This window comes from Gorilla gorilla, chromosome 14, assembly GCF_029281585.2.
Source record: "Gorilla gorilla gorilla isolate KB3781 chromosome 14, NHGRI_mGorGor1-v2.1_pri, whole genome shotgun sequence".
Lineage (NCBI taxonomy): Eukaryota > Metazoa > Chordata > Mammalia > Primates > Hominidae > Gorilla > Gorilla gorilla.
In genome coordinates, this window is record NC_073238.2 from 114,497,334 (window position 1) to 114,513,154 (window position 15,821).

General features: G+C 41.1%; 1 protein-coding gene across 8 annotated transcripts in view; it reads left to right on the forward strand.

Annotated features, from left to right (window-relative positions):
* Nucleotides 1–15,821, forward strand: part of CLYBL (citramalyl-CoA lyase) — a 302,823-nt gene that overhangs the window by 177,868 nt on the left and 109,134 nt on the right. The window lies entirely within an intron of this gene.

Sequence of the window (15,821 nt, forward strand, 5' to 3'; positions counted from 1 at the left end):
AGAGCTTAGAGTGAGAAGGTTTTCCTCCAAAGAATATTTGTCTTTGCTCCTACTGAAAGTCAAAAGATATTACTAATGTGGGAGTCTCAATTTACTCTCTCTAACCTTGCAGTGGTCTCAAGGCTTAGTATTCTGATACTAGGTCTGATATAGGTATTTGATTCCCCGTCTCCTTATTTTTCTTTCACAAATCAGAATTCAACCTATTGCTTTTTGTCCTCTGCTTCTGGAAAATTCTCTTTTTTTTTGAGATGGACTCTCACTTTGTTGCTCAGTCTGGAGTGCAGTGGCTCAATCTTGGCTCACTGCCACCTCTACCTCCTGGGTTCAAGCAATTCTCGTGCCTCAGCCTCCCGAGTAGCTAGGATTACAGGTGCCTACCACCAGGCCCAGCTAATTTTTGTATTTTTAGTAGAGACAGGTTTCACCATGTTGGCCAGGCTGGTCTTAAATTCCTGACCTCAGGTGATCCACCCACCTCGGCCTCCCAAAGTGTTGGGATTATAGGCGTAGGCCACTGTGCCCAGCTGAAAATTCTCTGACATTCTACTGAGCCCAAAAATGCATTAAAAAGTACTTTTGTTGAAATGTATCTATTTTTACAGTAGGATAGCACTTCAGAGAACATGGTCAACCATTCCAAAACAAGGTACCCATCCTTTGACATTTTTTTTTGATTTTCCGAGACAGAGTCTTACTCTGTCGCCCAGGCTGGGGGTGCAATGGTGCGATCTCCGCTCACTGCAACCTCCGCCTCTCTGGTTCAAGTGATTCTCCTGTCCTCAGCCTCCTGAGTAGCTGGGACTGCAGGTGTGCACCACCACACCTGGCTAATTTTTGTATATTTAGTAGAGATGAGGTTTCACCATGTTGGCCAGGCTCATCTCAAACTCCTGACCTCATGTGATCCACCCACGTTGGCCTCCCAAAGAGCTGGGATTACAGACTTGAGCCACCCCGCCTGGCTTTTTTTTTTTTTTTTTTTTTTTTTTAAAAAGACAGGGTCTTGCTCTGTCACCCAGGCTGGAATGCAGTTGTTCAATCATTGCTCACTGCAGCCTCAACCTCCCAAGCTTAAACAATCCTCCCACTTCAGCCTCTTGAGTAGCTGGGACCACAGGTGTGCGCCACTGTGCCTGGCTAATTTTTTTACTTTTATTTTGTAGAGATGGGGGTCTCTCTATGTTGCCCAGGCTTGTTACAAATTTTAAAACAATTAGTCTAAAATTCATTCTTACACATTATTTAAAAAGCCAAATAGTTATAAAGCAACCCCCAACCATTATTGTTTCCCCCTTTCCAGAGACAATCCCTTTTACCTGTTCTAGCTTATTCGTATGCCATTTTCTTCAATATTTCTAAATAATACATTTTTTTTTTGAGATGGAGTCTCACTCTGTCACCCAGGCTGGAGTGCAGTGGCACAATCTCTGCTCACTGCAACATCTGCCTCCCGGGTTCAAGCAGTCCTTTGCCTCAGCCTCTCCGGTAGCTGAGATTATAGGCGCCCAGCACCACACCTGGCTAACTTTTTTGTATTTTTAGTAGAGACAGGGTTTCACCATCTTGGCCAGGCTGGTCTTGAACTCCTGACCTCGTGATCTACCCACCTCGGCCTCCCAAAGTGCTGGGATTACAGGCGTGAGCCACTGCGCTTGGCAATAATACATTTCCTAAATTTTTTTTTTTTCTATTTCAGGCATGATATGTTGACTCCTCACTATGGAGAATGAGGATTTATCATTCCTCCCTCTCCACCTTGTCTCTGCCACGTGTGAACCTTGCCCATCCCCCAGTTGTCCCAATACAATTATATTTTAACTTTAGTAAGGTTAATATTCAGTGTAAAAACTATTTAGAGCTGAGCTATATAGTAATAAATGATTATCTTTCTATTTCTGCCAGACCTATTGTTTTCCACGGAGGTGGAATTCATAATTGTCTTTTTTTTTTCTGGCTTAGCTTTCCTTTTTTTTTTTTTTTTTAAATTATACTTTAAGTTCTAGGATACATGTGCACAATATGCAGGTTTCTTACATATGTATACATGTGCCATGTTCGTGTGCTGCACCCATTAACTCGTCATTTACATTAGGTATATTTCCTAATGCTTTCCCTTCCCCCTCCCCCAACTCCACAACAGGCCCTGGTGTGTGATGATCCCCTTCCTGTGTGCAAGTATTCTCATTGTTCAATTCCCACCTATGAGTGAGAACATGCGGTGTTTGGTTTTTTGTTCTTGTGATAGTTTGCTAAGTGATGGTTTCCAGCTTCATCCATGTCCCTACAAAGGACATGAACTCATCCTTTTTTGTGACTGCATAGTATTCCATGGTGTATATGTGCCACATTTTCTTAATCCAGTCTGTCATTGATGGACGTTTGGGTTGGTTCCAAGTCTTTGCTATTGTGAATAGTGCCACAATAAACATACGTGTACATGTGTCTTTGTAGCAGCATGATTTATAATCCTTTGGGTATATACCCAGTAATGGGATGGCTGGGTCAAATGGTGTTTCTAGTTCTAGATCCTTGAGGAATCGCCACACTGTCTTCCACAATGGTTGAACTAGTTTACAGTCCCACCAACAGTGTAAAAGTGTTCCTATTTCTCCACATCCTCTCCAGCACCTGTTGTTTCCTGACTTTTTAATGATCACCATTCTAACTGGTGTGAGATGGTATCTCATTGTGGTTTTGATTTGCATTTCTCTGATGGCCAGTGATGATGAGCATTTTTTCATGTGTCTGTTGGCTGCATAAATGTCTTCTTTTGAGAATTGTCTGTTCACATCCTTCACCCACTTGTTGATGGGGTTGTTTTTTTCTTGTAAATTTGTTTGAGTTCTTTGTAGATTCTGGATATTAGCCCTTTGTCAGATGAGTAGATTGCAAAAACTTTCTCCCATTCTGTAGGTTGCCTGTTCACTCTGATGGTAGTTTCTTTTGCTTTGCAGAAGCTCTTTAGTTTAATTAGATCCCATTTGTCAATTTTGGCTTTTGTTGCCATTGTTTTTGGTGTTTTAGACATGAAGTCCTTGCCCATGCCTATGTCCTGAATGGTATTGCCTAGGTTTTCTTCTAGGGTTTTTATGGTTTTAGGTCTAACATTTAAGTCTTTAATCCATCTTGAATTAATTTTTGTGTAAGGTATAAGGAATGGATCCAGTTTCAGCTTTCTACATATGGCTAGCCAGTTTTCCCAGAACCATTTATTAAATGGGGAATCCTTTCCCCATTTCTTGTTTTTGTCAGGTTTGTCAAAGATCAGATGGTTGTAGATGTGTGGTATTATTTCTGAGGGCTCTGTTCTGTTCCATTGGTCTGTATCTCTGTTTTGCTACCAGTACCATGCTGTTTTGGTTACTGTAGCCTTGTAGTATAGTTTGAAGTCAGGTAGTGTGATGCCTCCAGCTTTGTTCTTTTGGCTTAGGATTGCCTTGGCAATGCGGGCTCTTTTTTGGTTCCATATGAACTTTAAAGTAGTTTTTTCCAATTCTGTGAAGAAAGTCATTGGTAGCTTGATGGGGATGGCATTGAATCTATAAATTACCTTGGGCAGTATGGCCATTTTCACGATAAGATTCTTCCTATCCATGAGCATGGAATGTTCTTCCATTTGTTTGTATCCTCTTTTATTTCATTGAGCAGTGCTTTGTAGTTCTCCTTGAAGAGGTCCTTCACTTCCCTTGTAAGCTGGATTCCTAGGTATTTTACTCTTTGTAGCAATTGTGAATGGGAGTTCACTCATGATTTGGCTCTCTGTTTGTCTGTTATTGGTGTATAAGAATGCTTGTGATTTTTGTACATTGATTATGTATCCTGAGACTTTGCTGAAGTTGCTTATCAGCTTAAGGAGATTTTGGGCTGAGACAGTGCAGTTTTCTAAATATACAATCATGTCATCTGCAAACAGGGACAATTTGACTTCCTCGTTTCCTAATTGAGTACCCTTTATTTCTTTCTCCTGCCTGATTGCCCTGGCCAGAACTTCCAACACTATGTTGAAGAGGAGTGGTGAGAGAGGGCATCCCTGTCTTGTGACAGTTTTCAAAGGGAATGCTTCCAGTTTTTGTCCATTCAGTATGATACTGGCTGTGGATTTGTCATAAATAGCTCTTATTATTTTGAGATACATCCCATCAATACCTAATTTATTGAGAGTTTTTAGCATGAACGGCTGTTGAATTTTGTCAAAGGCCTTTTCTGCATCTATTGAGATAATCATGTGGTTTTTGTCTTTGCTGCTATTTATATGCTGGATTACATTTATTGATTTGCATGTGTTGAACCAGCCTTACATCCCAGGGATGAAGCCCACTTGATCATGGTGGATAAGTTTTCTGATGTGCTGCTGGATTCAGTTTGCCAGTATTTTATTAAGGATTTTTGCACTGATGTTCATCAGGGATTTTGGTCTAAAATTCTATTTTTTTGTGTGTGTCTCTGCCAGGCTTTGGTATCAGGATGATGCTGGCCTCATAAAATGAGTTATGGAGGATTCCCTCTTTTTCTATTGATTGGAATAGCTTCAGAAGGAATGGTACCAGCTCCTCCTTGTACCTCTGGTAGAGTTTGGCTGTGAATCTGTCTGGTCCTGGACTTTTTTTGGTTTGTAAGCTATTAATTATTGCCTCAATTTCCGAGCCTGTTATTGGTCTATTGAGAGATTCAGCTTCTTCCTGGTTTAGTCTTGGGAGGGTGTATGTGTCCAGGAATTTATCCATTTCTTCTGGATTTTCTAGTTTATTTGCGTAGAGATGTTTATAGTATTCTCTGATGGTAGTTTGTATTTCTGTGGGATCGGTCGTGATATCCCCTTTATCATTTTTTATTGCATCTATTTGATTCTTCTCTCTTTTCTTATTAGTCTTGCTAGCGGTCTATCAATTTTGTTGATCTTTTCAAAAAACCAGCTCGTGGATTCATTGATATTTGAAGGGTTTTTTGTGTCTCTGTCTTCTTCAGTTCTGCTTTGATCTTAGCTATTTCTTGCCTTCTGCTAGCTTTTGAGTTTGTTTGCTCTTGCTTCTCTAGTTCTTTTAATTGTGATGTTAGGGTGTCAATTTTAGATCTTTCCTGCTTTCTCTTGTGGGCATTTAGTGCTATAAATTTCCCTCTACACACTACTTTAAATGTGTCCCAGAGATTCTGGTATGTTGTATCTTTGTTCTCATTGGTTTCAAAGAACATCTTTATTTCTGCCTTCATTTTGTTATGTACCCAGTAGTCATTCAGGAGCAGGTTGTTCAGTTTCCATGTAGTTGAGTGGTTTTGAGTGAGTTTCTTAATCCTGAGTTCTAGTTTGATTGCACTGTGGTGTGAGAGACAGTTTGTTATAATTTCTGTTCTTTGACATTTGCTGAGGAGTGCTTTACTTCCAACTATGTGGTCAATTTTGGAATAAGTGTGATGTGGTGCTGAGAAGAATGTATATTCTGTTGATTTGGGGTGGAGAGTTCTGTAGATGTCTATTAGGTCCGCTTGTTGCAGAGCTGAGTTCAATTCCTGGTTATCCTTGTTAACTTTCTGTCTCGTTGATCTGTCTAATGTTGACTGTGGGGTGTTAAAGTCCCCTATTATTATTGTGTGGGAGTCTAAGTCTCTTTGTAGATCTCTAAGGACTTGCTTTATGAATCTGGGTGCTCCTGTATTGGGTGCATATATATTTAAGATAGTTAGCTCTTCTTATTGAATTGATCCCTTTACCATTATGTAATGGCCTTCTTTGTCTCTTTTGATCTTTGTTGGTTTAAAGTCTGTTTTATGAGAGACTAGGATTGCAACCCCTGCCTTTTTTTGTTTTCCATTTGCTTGGTAGATCTTCCTCCATCCCTTTATTTTGAGCCTATGTGTGTCTCTGCATGTGAGATGGGTCTCCTGAATACAGCACACTGATGGGTCTTGACTCTTTATCCAATTTGCCAGTCTGTGTCTTTTAATTGGAGTATTTAACCCATTTACATTTAAGGTTAATATTGTTATGTGTGAATTTGATCCTGGCATTATGATGTTAGCTGGTTATTTTGCCTGTTAGTTGATGCAGTTTCTTCCTAGCCTCAATGGTGTTTACAATTTGTCATGTTTTTGCAGTGGCTGGTACCGGTTGTTCCTTTCCATGTTTAGTGCTTCCTTCAGGAGCTCTTTTAGGGCAGGCCTGGTGGTGACAGAATCTCTCAGCATTTGCTTGTCTGTAAAGGATTTTATTTCTCCTTCACTTATGAAGCTTAGTTTGGCTGGATGTGAAATTCTGGGTTGAAGATTCTTTCTTTAAGAATGTTGAATATTGGCCCCCACTCTCTTCTGGCTTGTAGAGTTTCTGCTGAGAGATCCACTGTTAGTCTGATGGGTTTCCCTTTATGGGTAACTCTGGCTTGGTTTTCTATTAAGTTGTGACTAATTCAATACCCGCTTCATGACTAATTGTCTGAATCTCCCCTTTGCATGTTGAGAAGCATCCAGTATTCTATCGGTTCATTTCTTGGAGAAGTCTCTCCCTGAACCATCCAGTCCCTTGAAGTCTGGGCTGCTGGTCCTTCAGGCAGTGGCACAACTGGAATCCTGAACTCTCCCTTCCCCACCATTCTGGGGATTCCCTTCACCTTTCCCTTGTGATCAGTGTCCTGTTTTCTACATCCTATGACTTTTCATTTCTAGGTATGTTTCTGTGTTTGGGTGAGGCATATCCACCAATGGCTCCTGAGAAACGGCTTCCTTCTGAAGCATAGAAGCAACTTATATGAACATAATCTCATTTTTTTTCTTATTTGGCTTGTAAAGTGTAGAGATCTATTTGGAGTCTAAACCAAAGGAGTAACTCAGAATTGTGATTTGAGGAAGGCTTTTTTTTGGGAACCTAAGTTAATATTCTAGGATGTCACTTGTGGGCAACTTAATTTGATACCAGCAGTCTGAGTTAGTGGAAAGGGTAGAGGGCTTGGCAACAGAAAACTCATTTAAATTTCCCAGTTTTGACACTTGCTAGCCAGGGAATTTGAGTCCTGTAATCTCATGAGCCTCTGTTTCTTTAATCTATCCCATGAGGTTGGTGATAATGAAACACACACCACCCACCACAGGGCCAGCTGTGAGGCTCAAACAGAAAAGCCCTTTGTAAACTCTGAAATGCTATATAAATGGTGTCTTTTTAAAAAAAAAACAAAAAACAAAAAACAGTGGTGTCATTTTTAAAGAGGTAAAGCTTAGAAAATTTAAGAGAGTGAGTAATTAGTATGTCCCTTAAGGTATCTCTTTAACATACAGGAGCATAATTCGATAGTCAGGAACTTTAGAGCCATATTGCTTATGCCTGTGTCTGGATTCTGATAACATTTTGTCCTAACAATGTGACCTTGGGGAAATTAATTCCACATCTTTGTACCTCCATTTCCTCTTCTGTAAAATAAGAGTAAGGATGGTAAGAGTAGTATTCCACCCCACAGAATTATATTAAAGGGGACTGACATTTGTAAAGTGCTTAGAGCTGTGCCCAGCACATATAAGTGCTATGTGAGCATTTGATAAATCCATAAATAGCCGTTGTCTTAACCGTGCTCCCAAACAAGGGTCTGAGAGCATCAGTTCAAGTCTCTGGTGATTGATTGCTTTAGAATGCCAAGACTTACTGGTATTGATTATTACCTTAGAGTCCTGACTCTCACAGGGTAATATATTGGGACAGATAGGTTTTCTCTCTAAATATCATGGAGTTTGCCAATTTTGCTATTTTTTAAGCTTCCCCCCTCAATGGTAGACAAAGAAAAGACTCTAATGCCAGAAAAACGCCACTTTTCCACTTAAGCTCCTATATAGATTTCTTAACATGAGGGGGCTGGAAACAGCCATCTGAGAAAGATGTTACTTATTTTTTTCCCTCCAGAAGCCAGAGAGAAAAATAAATCATTTTCTTGAACTGCTAAACAATAGATTTTTACTTTGCATTATTGTGCCAGATACTTGAGCAGTTCTTGGAAGAAAGGGAATAAGAAAAAGTCCAGAGAAGGCAGCACCATCTGGCTGAGGACAGTTCAGAGCAAGTGGGAGCTGGGCTGGAGGCTGGGCACTGAGCAAGACCCACACACAGTGACCCTTCCCCACCGTGGGAAACAGGAATGGGAGGGCAGCCGCAGGTGGGCTGGGATTGTCTGGGGAGAGCTGGCCACCCTCAGTAGAGGGGGCAGGGGAAGCACCTGGTTGAGTGGTGATCAGAGCAGCCGCTTTCTTCTCAGCCAGCTGCTCCACGTGGCAGAGTACTCGGGGCAACCAGGAGGGCCGCCTTGTTGCAGCTGCCTTCCACGGTGAAACACAGAGGAAGGCAAATGCCTTCTAAGTGGCAGTCAGTGCTTTGGCAGTCCCTCCACCCCACACCCCACCCCACGCCCCACCCCTGGAGTTTGTCAACTGGGCCATGCTCTTTGAATGCTTCTCCTGCCAAGGCCTAAAAGAAGGTGAGTGGTTGTGGAGGTGAGAACAACTGGAGGCTATGCTGTAGAGAAGGGAGTGCAGCTATGACCCCCACAGTGAGCCCCTTCCTAAGTGCCTCTTCCCCAAACAGAAATTCCTGCAAGGCCTCCTGTAGTCATCTGTTAGACTGCAGAACCGGGAGGCCCTCCATTTGTCAGTGTGAGTTGCTCAGAAAGAAATGCCCAATATCAGTTAAAGTTATTGGCTTATTATTAGTCTTTATTATTAATTTATTAGTACTCTTTATTATTATTACTTTAATTGCCATACAGATGGAGGGTCCTTTCCACCTGAGCGTATATATTCTCTCTACTTTGTGCTCTCATTTATACTTCTTCTTGTGCACATGTGCGGACAAAACACACACACACACACACACACACACACACAGTACATAGACCTTAAAGCCCCATTTGTGCTTACATAGACACACCGTACACATACACGAATCCATTTGGCTAACTTTTAAATTCCTCAGTGCTGTCACTTTTGTTGAAATAAATTAGTAGAGTGGCTAGGTGTATACTTCCCACAGCGAGCCAGTGAACTAATGTGCAGGGAATGATTAAATGTATACAGGGGCATGGGGAGCCAACTCCTCTTCAATAGGGGTGTGAAATTAGGATGGGAAGGCTCCTCTCCCAGGTGCCTTGCCTTTATTAAAAGACTTAAGAGCTCAGGAGATGTCTTCAATAGGAATTAGGATATCTGAGTCTTTCTGGAACAGTGTGGAAAGCTGAACTGTGCTTAGGAACTCTGCAAGGTCTTTTTGATCCTTAAAGGTTCTGATATAAAAACCTATCCAGGTTTTTATAAAAGTAGTAAAGTGTTTTCAGTCTTTTATCAGTCTCTTCATACCCTTAAATAACCTTTCCCCTTTTGAACAGTAATTGTTAAAAAATAAATAAAAAACAACAAAAAATTTTTTCTCATTGTTTTATTCTTCAAACCAGGCATCCTCTTAAGGCAAGGATTCAAATATCTCTATTAGGGTCATAATAGTCAGCAATTTCCATTTAATGAGCTCAGCAAAGTCTCTTTTCAAAGAGATGCAGGCTTTAAATTGCCAGTTATTTCTTTTCCTGCAATTCCTAGGAATCCAATTAAGTAAGACTGAGTATGATCTATAATGTGATATATCTGGCTACAGAAAGCCCGGGCCTAGGCAATAAAACAGATCTTTGAGCTCCAGCTCAAAATTAAGATTAAAGAAAGAAAGAAAGAAAGAAAGAAAACGCAGCTTAAATGATTCAAAGCTTTATAAATGTGGAAACTGCATCCATTTCCTCTAATATGAAGTAAGAAATAGCTTCGAGACTATGGTGAAAATCATTAAAGTTACTTATTCCAAATATAGCTACTAATTAAAATCTGTCCGTTGGACCAGGACCACAGGTGATTTTTACAAAATAAATTTAAGAGGTTTTGGTTTGCTAAATCTGTGACTAACGAATCAAATATGTGGCCAGGCACTGTGGCTCACGCCTGTAATCCCAGCACTTTGGGAGGCCGAGGCAGGCAGATCACCTGAGGTCAGGAGTTCGAGATCAGCCTGGCCAACATGATGAAACCCTCTCTCTACTAAAAATACAAAAATTAGGTGGGCGTGGTGGCACACACCTGTAATCCCAGCTTCTGGGAGGCTGAGGCAGGAGGATCACTTGAACCCAGGAGGTGGAGGTTGCAGTGAGCCGAGATTGCACCACTACACTCCAGCGTGACTGACAAGAGCAAGACTCCATCTCAAGAAAAAAGATTCAAGTGTATATAACCACTGCCAAAATAAAGAGGAGATAGTGTGAAATCATGCAGAGAACATGCTTCATATCAAAACATAGTATTATTTTCAGTTTTTAAAAATTACATTTGCCACAATTTATAACAGTATTAAATACTATATTTTCATTTATTATTATTATTATTATTATTATTATTATTATTTTGAGATGGAGTCATATGCTGTCACCCAGGCTAGAGTGCAGTGGTGCTGTCTTGGCTCACCACAACCTCCACCATCTGAGTTCAACCAATTCTCATGCCTCAGCCTCCCGAGTAGTTGGGATTACAGGCATGTGCCACCACACCTGGCTAATTTTTGTATTTTTGGTAGAGGCAGGATTTCACCATGTTGGCCAGGCTGATCTAGAACTCCTGACCTCAGGTGATCCGTCTGTCTTGGCCTCCGAAAGTGCTGGGATTATAGGTGTAAGCCACCACACCCAGGCTAAATACTATGTTTTTAATAATAAATCAGTGGGTGTATTTTAAGTCATAATTTAATATTCTGATTTAGAGACAGAGTTCAGCAATAATATCATACTTTTGCCATGTATTTTTAAATACATCAAAGCTTCTCAGGATGGTGGTAGTGGTGGTTTAAATCTTATTCTGTGCCGGCTATGCAGGCCGCATGGTGTTTTGCTGATAAAAGAGGAGGAAAGTGTGGCTCGTGAGGAGCAAATGTCAAGTCAGGAATTAACTCAAGACACAGCCTGCCCTTCTACTAAAAATGTGCTATTTCAAATATGTTTTTGCAATTTCCTCCATGTAATGCAGTTGTGTTAGCCATTTATTGGTCAGAAATTAACCTCCAAAAGTTAGCAGTTGGGCCCTGAATTCTCAGCCAAGTCTAGTCTAAGAAGCAGCATATTCTTGGGTAAGTTATTGATTAACTCCAGGTAATTAAACCAAAAAGACTTTTCTAGGGCCAGGGATAGTGGCTCACACCTGTAATCCTAGCACTTTGGGAGGCTGAGGAGGGAGGATCACTTGAGGCCAGGAGTTCAAGATCAGCCTGGGCAACATAGTGAGACCCCACCTCTACAAAAGAAAAAGAAAATTACCCAGGCATGGTGGCATGTGCTTGTGGTCCCAGTTACTCAGGAGTCTGAGATGGGAAGATTGCTTGAGCCCAGGATGTTGAGACTGCAGTGGGCCATGATCATGCCACCAAACTCCAGCCTGGGTGACAGAGTGAGAACCTGTCTCAAAAACACAAAAAACAAAAACTCTCCCTAAACATCTGTCAAAAGAGCTCAAAAGCCTAGAGAGAAAGATGAGCCAGGGAGCTGGCCGGAGATAAAAGGCCAGCTTTGTCTTTGGTTTCCCAAAGACTATTCAAGAATTGGAGGGTGAATTCTTGGAGCCTCCAGGGGTAGAAGAATGAAACTAAGGTTGAACACCAGTAGGCATTCTGCTGAGCATTTCATCTAAGCCCCCTGCCATTTTGCAGGGGAAGGCTGATAACCTGGCCCAACTGGTGCAGGTCTGCAGGGCATGGGGCAGGGTGGAATGTTGTCAAGAGTTTCTCTTTCCTAGAGCTGTGGATGGATAGGGACACAGGGGAAAGCAAAGTAGAGAGGGCCAATAAGTGGAAAAAAACTGTTCCACATAGTCAGAGCAAAGGGAGCCTGAAGTGGGTATGAGAGCCCAAATTTGTGGTCAAGACATAAGGATTAGGAAGAACAGACCTAGGAACTTCCACTGGTCAGGGCCATCATGGCTCCCTGTGCTGGCAGCCATGATTGGGCTGCTTCACTGGAGACATGCTGCATGCCATCAGCCTTCAACTTTGAGGGCCACAAGTGGGGTGGGCACTAACACATCTCCTTCCTGGGTTTGGCTGGAGGACAGTGGCCTCCTTGAATTTTGGCCCATTCCTAAACCGAAGGCAGTTCCCCACAATAGTTCCTTCCAGCCTCTCCCCTTCCTAAGAGGGCCAGGCTGTGGAGCTGACCATGGTGCTGAAGATGATCTGAGATTGATTCCAGAGAACATTTAGGGAGTACTTCCTGTGTGCTAGCACTATTTCTAAGTGCTCTGCATGGGTTAACTCATTTCATGTTCATAGCAATTCTATGAAAGAGGTGCTATTATTCTCCCCATTGACAGATGACAGATAAGGAAAGTGGAATACAGAGAGGTTAACAAACTTGCCCAAGGTCACACAGCTAATAAGCAAGGAAGCCAGGCAGTCCATACCCCAGAGCTGCACTTTGATCACCACATTTGCTAATGAAGGTTATTAACAGAGCCACACAAAACCTGCTGGATTTTCACTTGTCCAATATCATCCTAGCAGAAGTGAGCCAAGGTTCCCCATCTCAAGTTGCCAGGCAGGTTGCTGTGGGGTGGCATCTTGGAGAGTCAGACACAGTAGTGTAGACTGGTTGGGTACAAGCAAAAGTGGGCAGCCCACCTACTCCATCTGGGCAGTCACCACACCCTAATGTTATGACTTACTTCATACCTGCTTCCCTGGTAGGCTCTTGGCTTTGTGAAGAGGGTGCCATCGTATCCCCCATTGCTTACCAGGGTGCCCAAAACATAGTCATAGTAGATATTCAGCAAATATTTTATGAATAAATGGGTTACATGTGATCAATATATGGTAGCTGTTATTAATTTGCTATTATTTCAACATTGATAGAAGCACCATGTTGTAGAAATTATAGTCCCTTTTTATTTTATGTTTGTCATGCCCCACTTTGGGAGTTATATAGAGTTCAGAGTGCATCTTAGTCTCATATAGGTGCATGTGTGGAGACAGAAATGAAAGAACTCAAGTCATGAGTTGAGCGATTTTAATGCCTAAATACATGTATGACTGAATTTTTGTTATATGTTAGATCTGGGATCTTACACTATATTTAAGATTTAAGATCTTATAGTATCTCAGGAAGGTAGTTCCACTGACATGAAAATAACTCTGAACTGTCTCTTTTAGAGGATGTATAAGCATTCCATGTTAACAGAACTTGCAGTGGCAGTTAGAAAATATTCCAGTCAAATTTCTGGTTTTGGAGCTGAGTTTATTGCCTGTTTGTTGTTTGATCTTATTCAAATCATGTTTTTGTTGTGTTGTATTAATATATAAAAGATTTCTGTGTCTGCCATGTTAGCTGTTTGTGTGTGTGTGTGTGTGTGTGTGTGTGTATGTGTGTTTAAACAACACTCCACAGCTGAGCTCTTGGAGGACCAGGCCTATTTTGACAGCTCCCCTTAGTCCGTGTATCACCAAGCTCGTTCTCTGCCAATATGTTCCACGTGATTTTGTGGACATGTGTAGCACGCCTGTGCAACTTGCAAACACCCATACATTATTACAATAATAATTGGGTTTTGATGCAACTGGAACTCAGTACTACCAAGCTGCCAGCATTTCCTTTTGGCTACCAGTACTAGGCAGGAAAATTATAGCCTAACTGTCTTCCTGTTTATTGATAAACAAAGTGGCCAGCCCAGCAATGGAGCCTGATTAGCAGTTTGCACCCTTTGTGAAAGGATAAACAGAACCCTACTGTTTTCTGTGTTTGACTGCAATTTGCATCTTTAAAGAGGTTGGACTGCCCTGAGATTCATGTTCAACTTGAGTGCCTGGATATTCTTTGATATGTTACATGTCAGCCTCCTTGTTTTCCTCTCCTTCATCTTGAAACAATATTTGCCAGCGTTTCTCTGTTCCCATCTGGCTTACCATAAGCTTCCTCATAGTCACCTATCTGAAGAAGGAGGGAGGGGAGAGGCAGGAGAAGAAATATGTCTCTGTTTCACTGCGCTCAAATTTTACATTCCCAGAAGGCCCTTTAATGTCATCTCAATTCCATTTTTTGAAGAGAGAGTAATATAAGAATGAAGACCAAAAGACAAAAGAGAATCTGCTTACTGCTCTCTTTGGCCCATGGGATCATGTTTGGGCTCGTTCCCCCTCCATCATCTTCACTCACTCAGCAAAAAGTGCCTTCCCCCTTTGTAAAGTGAAATGTGGTATTAGTCACCTACCTCAAGTTTGGTGAGTGTTCCGTTCTGAAATTTATTCTAAGCTAATTAGATTCTTAAACTAAATGGTAACAGAGCAAATAGTTGGCTCCCTCTGTAATTATTTTCCAGTGAAAGAAATGAAGATCATTTTAATTGGAATTTGCATGATGTAAAAGAGAGTATTAATACACGTAAACATCCATTAATCTGTTTAAACAAACTTTCCCTGTAATCCTTACCGTATGTAAACAACATTTGTTCTGCCTTAGAGATATTGCATGATTGGACCCACGAGACTCCAGTTATTCCACTGAACAGTTACGTTTTATAACTTCAAAAGAAATGTCATATATTTATTGGAGGTTGTAGAGTGTTAAGTGTAGTTAGACATAAATCGTACCTCAGCTATTTTGTTAATGCCAATAGGGATTAAATTAGATTTTTATAGCTGCTGTAGAAGTCTATTTGGTAGTTAACAAGTGGGATTTTTAAATCCTGGGAAACATAATCCTATTATAAAACAGGCAGCTGAATTAACATAACCCAAGAAGGGACTCTTCGTGGATTAGCATTTTTGACAATAACAAAGAAAATCATCAAATTGTGTGGGGATATTACATGCTTTTCTCAAAAGTAAGAACAGCGAATTGGGAAAAGGAAAAGAGAAATGGCCAAACATGCTATTTCTTAGAGACCGTTTCTTTTTAAAGGAAAGACAGTGGAGGCTGGGCAATAAGCTGAATAAATGTCTGCTATTTTCTGTGAAGTCAATAATGCTTTTTCAGTTATTATTAAACTCTTGAATCTGAGAATTATAGAGCTGGAAAGAACTTTGACATTTATTTAATTTTTATAGTCCTATTCAAATATTTACTTCAAACACTTCAGAAAGATGGATATATCTCACATATATACATATATACACATACATATAAATATATACACATATATTGCATGATATACACACATTCACACACACACACATACACACACACTTAATAGTATATGAGTGGCCTTTTTAAAGAAGAGCCTTTCTTAAGTCTTAGCAATTGGTTTTCACATGCTGGTGAGGGTGATTATTAGAGCTTGCAGGACTTGCCAATTTTCATTTGCACGGGTATCGTCAGCAGATAATCACATGGGCATCAATCACTGGCATATCATTGTGTTAGATAATTGCATGGGCATCAATCATGTGTGTATCTGGAGCAGGTCATCACGTGGGCTTCAATTTCATTTATCTGGAGGAAGGTAATTGCATTGGAAGCAGGGAAGGGTGTGTCTACATGGCAGATAATCACATGGGGATCAATCACATAGGTATCGAGGTAGATAATCCTGTGCAGATCCATCATATGTACCAAAGTGGCTAATTACGTGGATATCAATCATGTCAACACCCTGGTTTTCTGGTACAGGTTACACGTGAAGCACACATGTTGTGTGCCTGCTTATGTGGGAGAACAGGTCAGATGTCGCGTGCACCCACCCAGGGGCCTGCAGCGGTGTGGTGTGTGAGGAAGCTGGGCCATTCAGAGCATGGCCTTCCTCCACAGAGCGCTGGAAATGCCATGATTAGGGATCCTGTTGAGATTCTT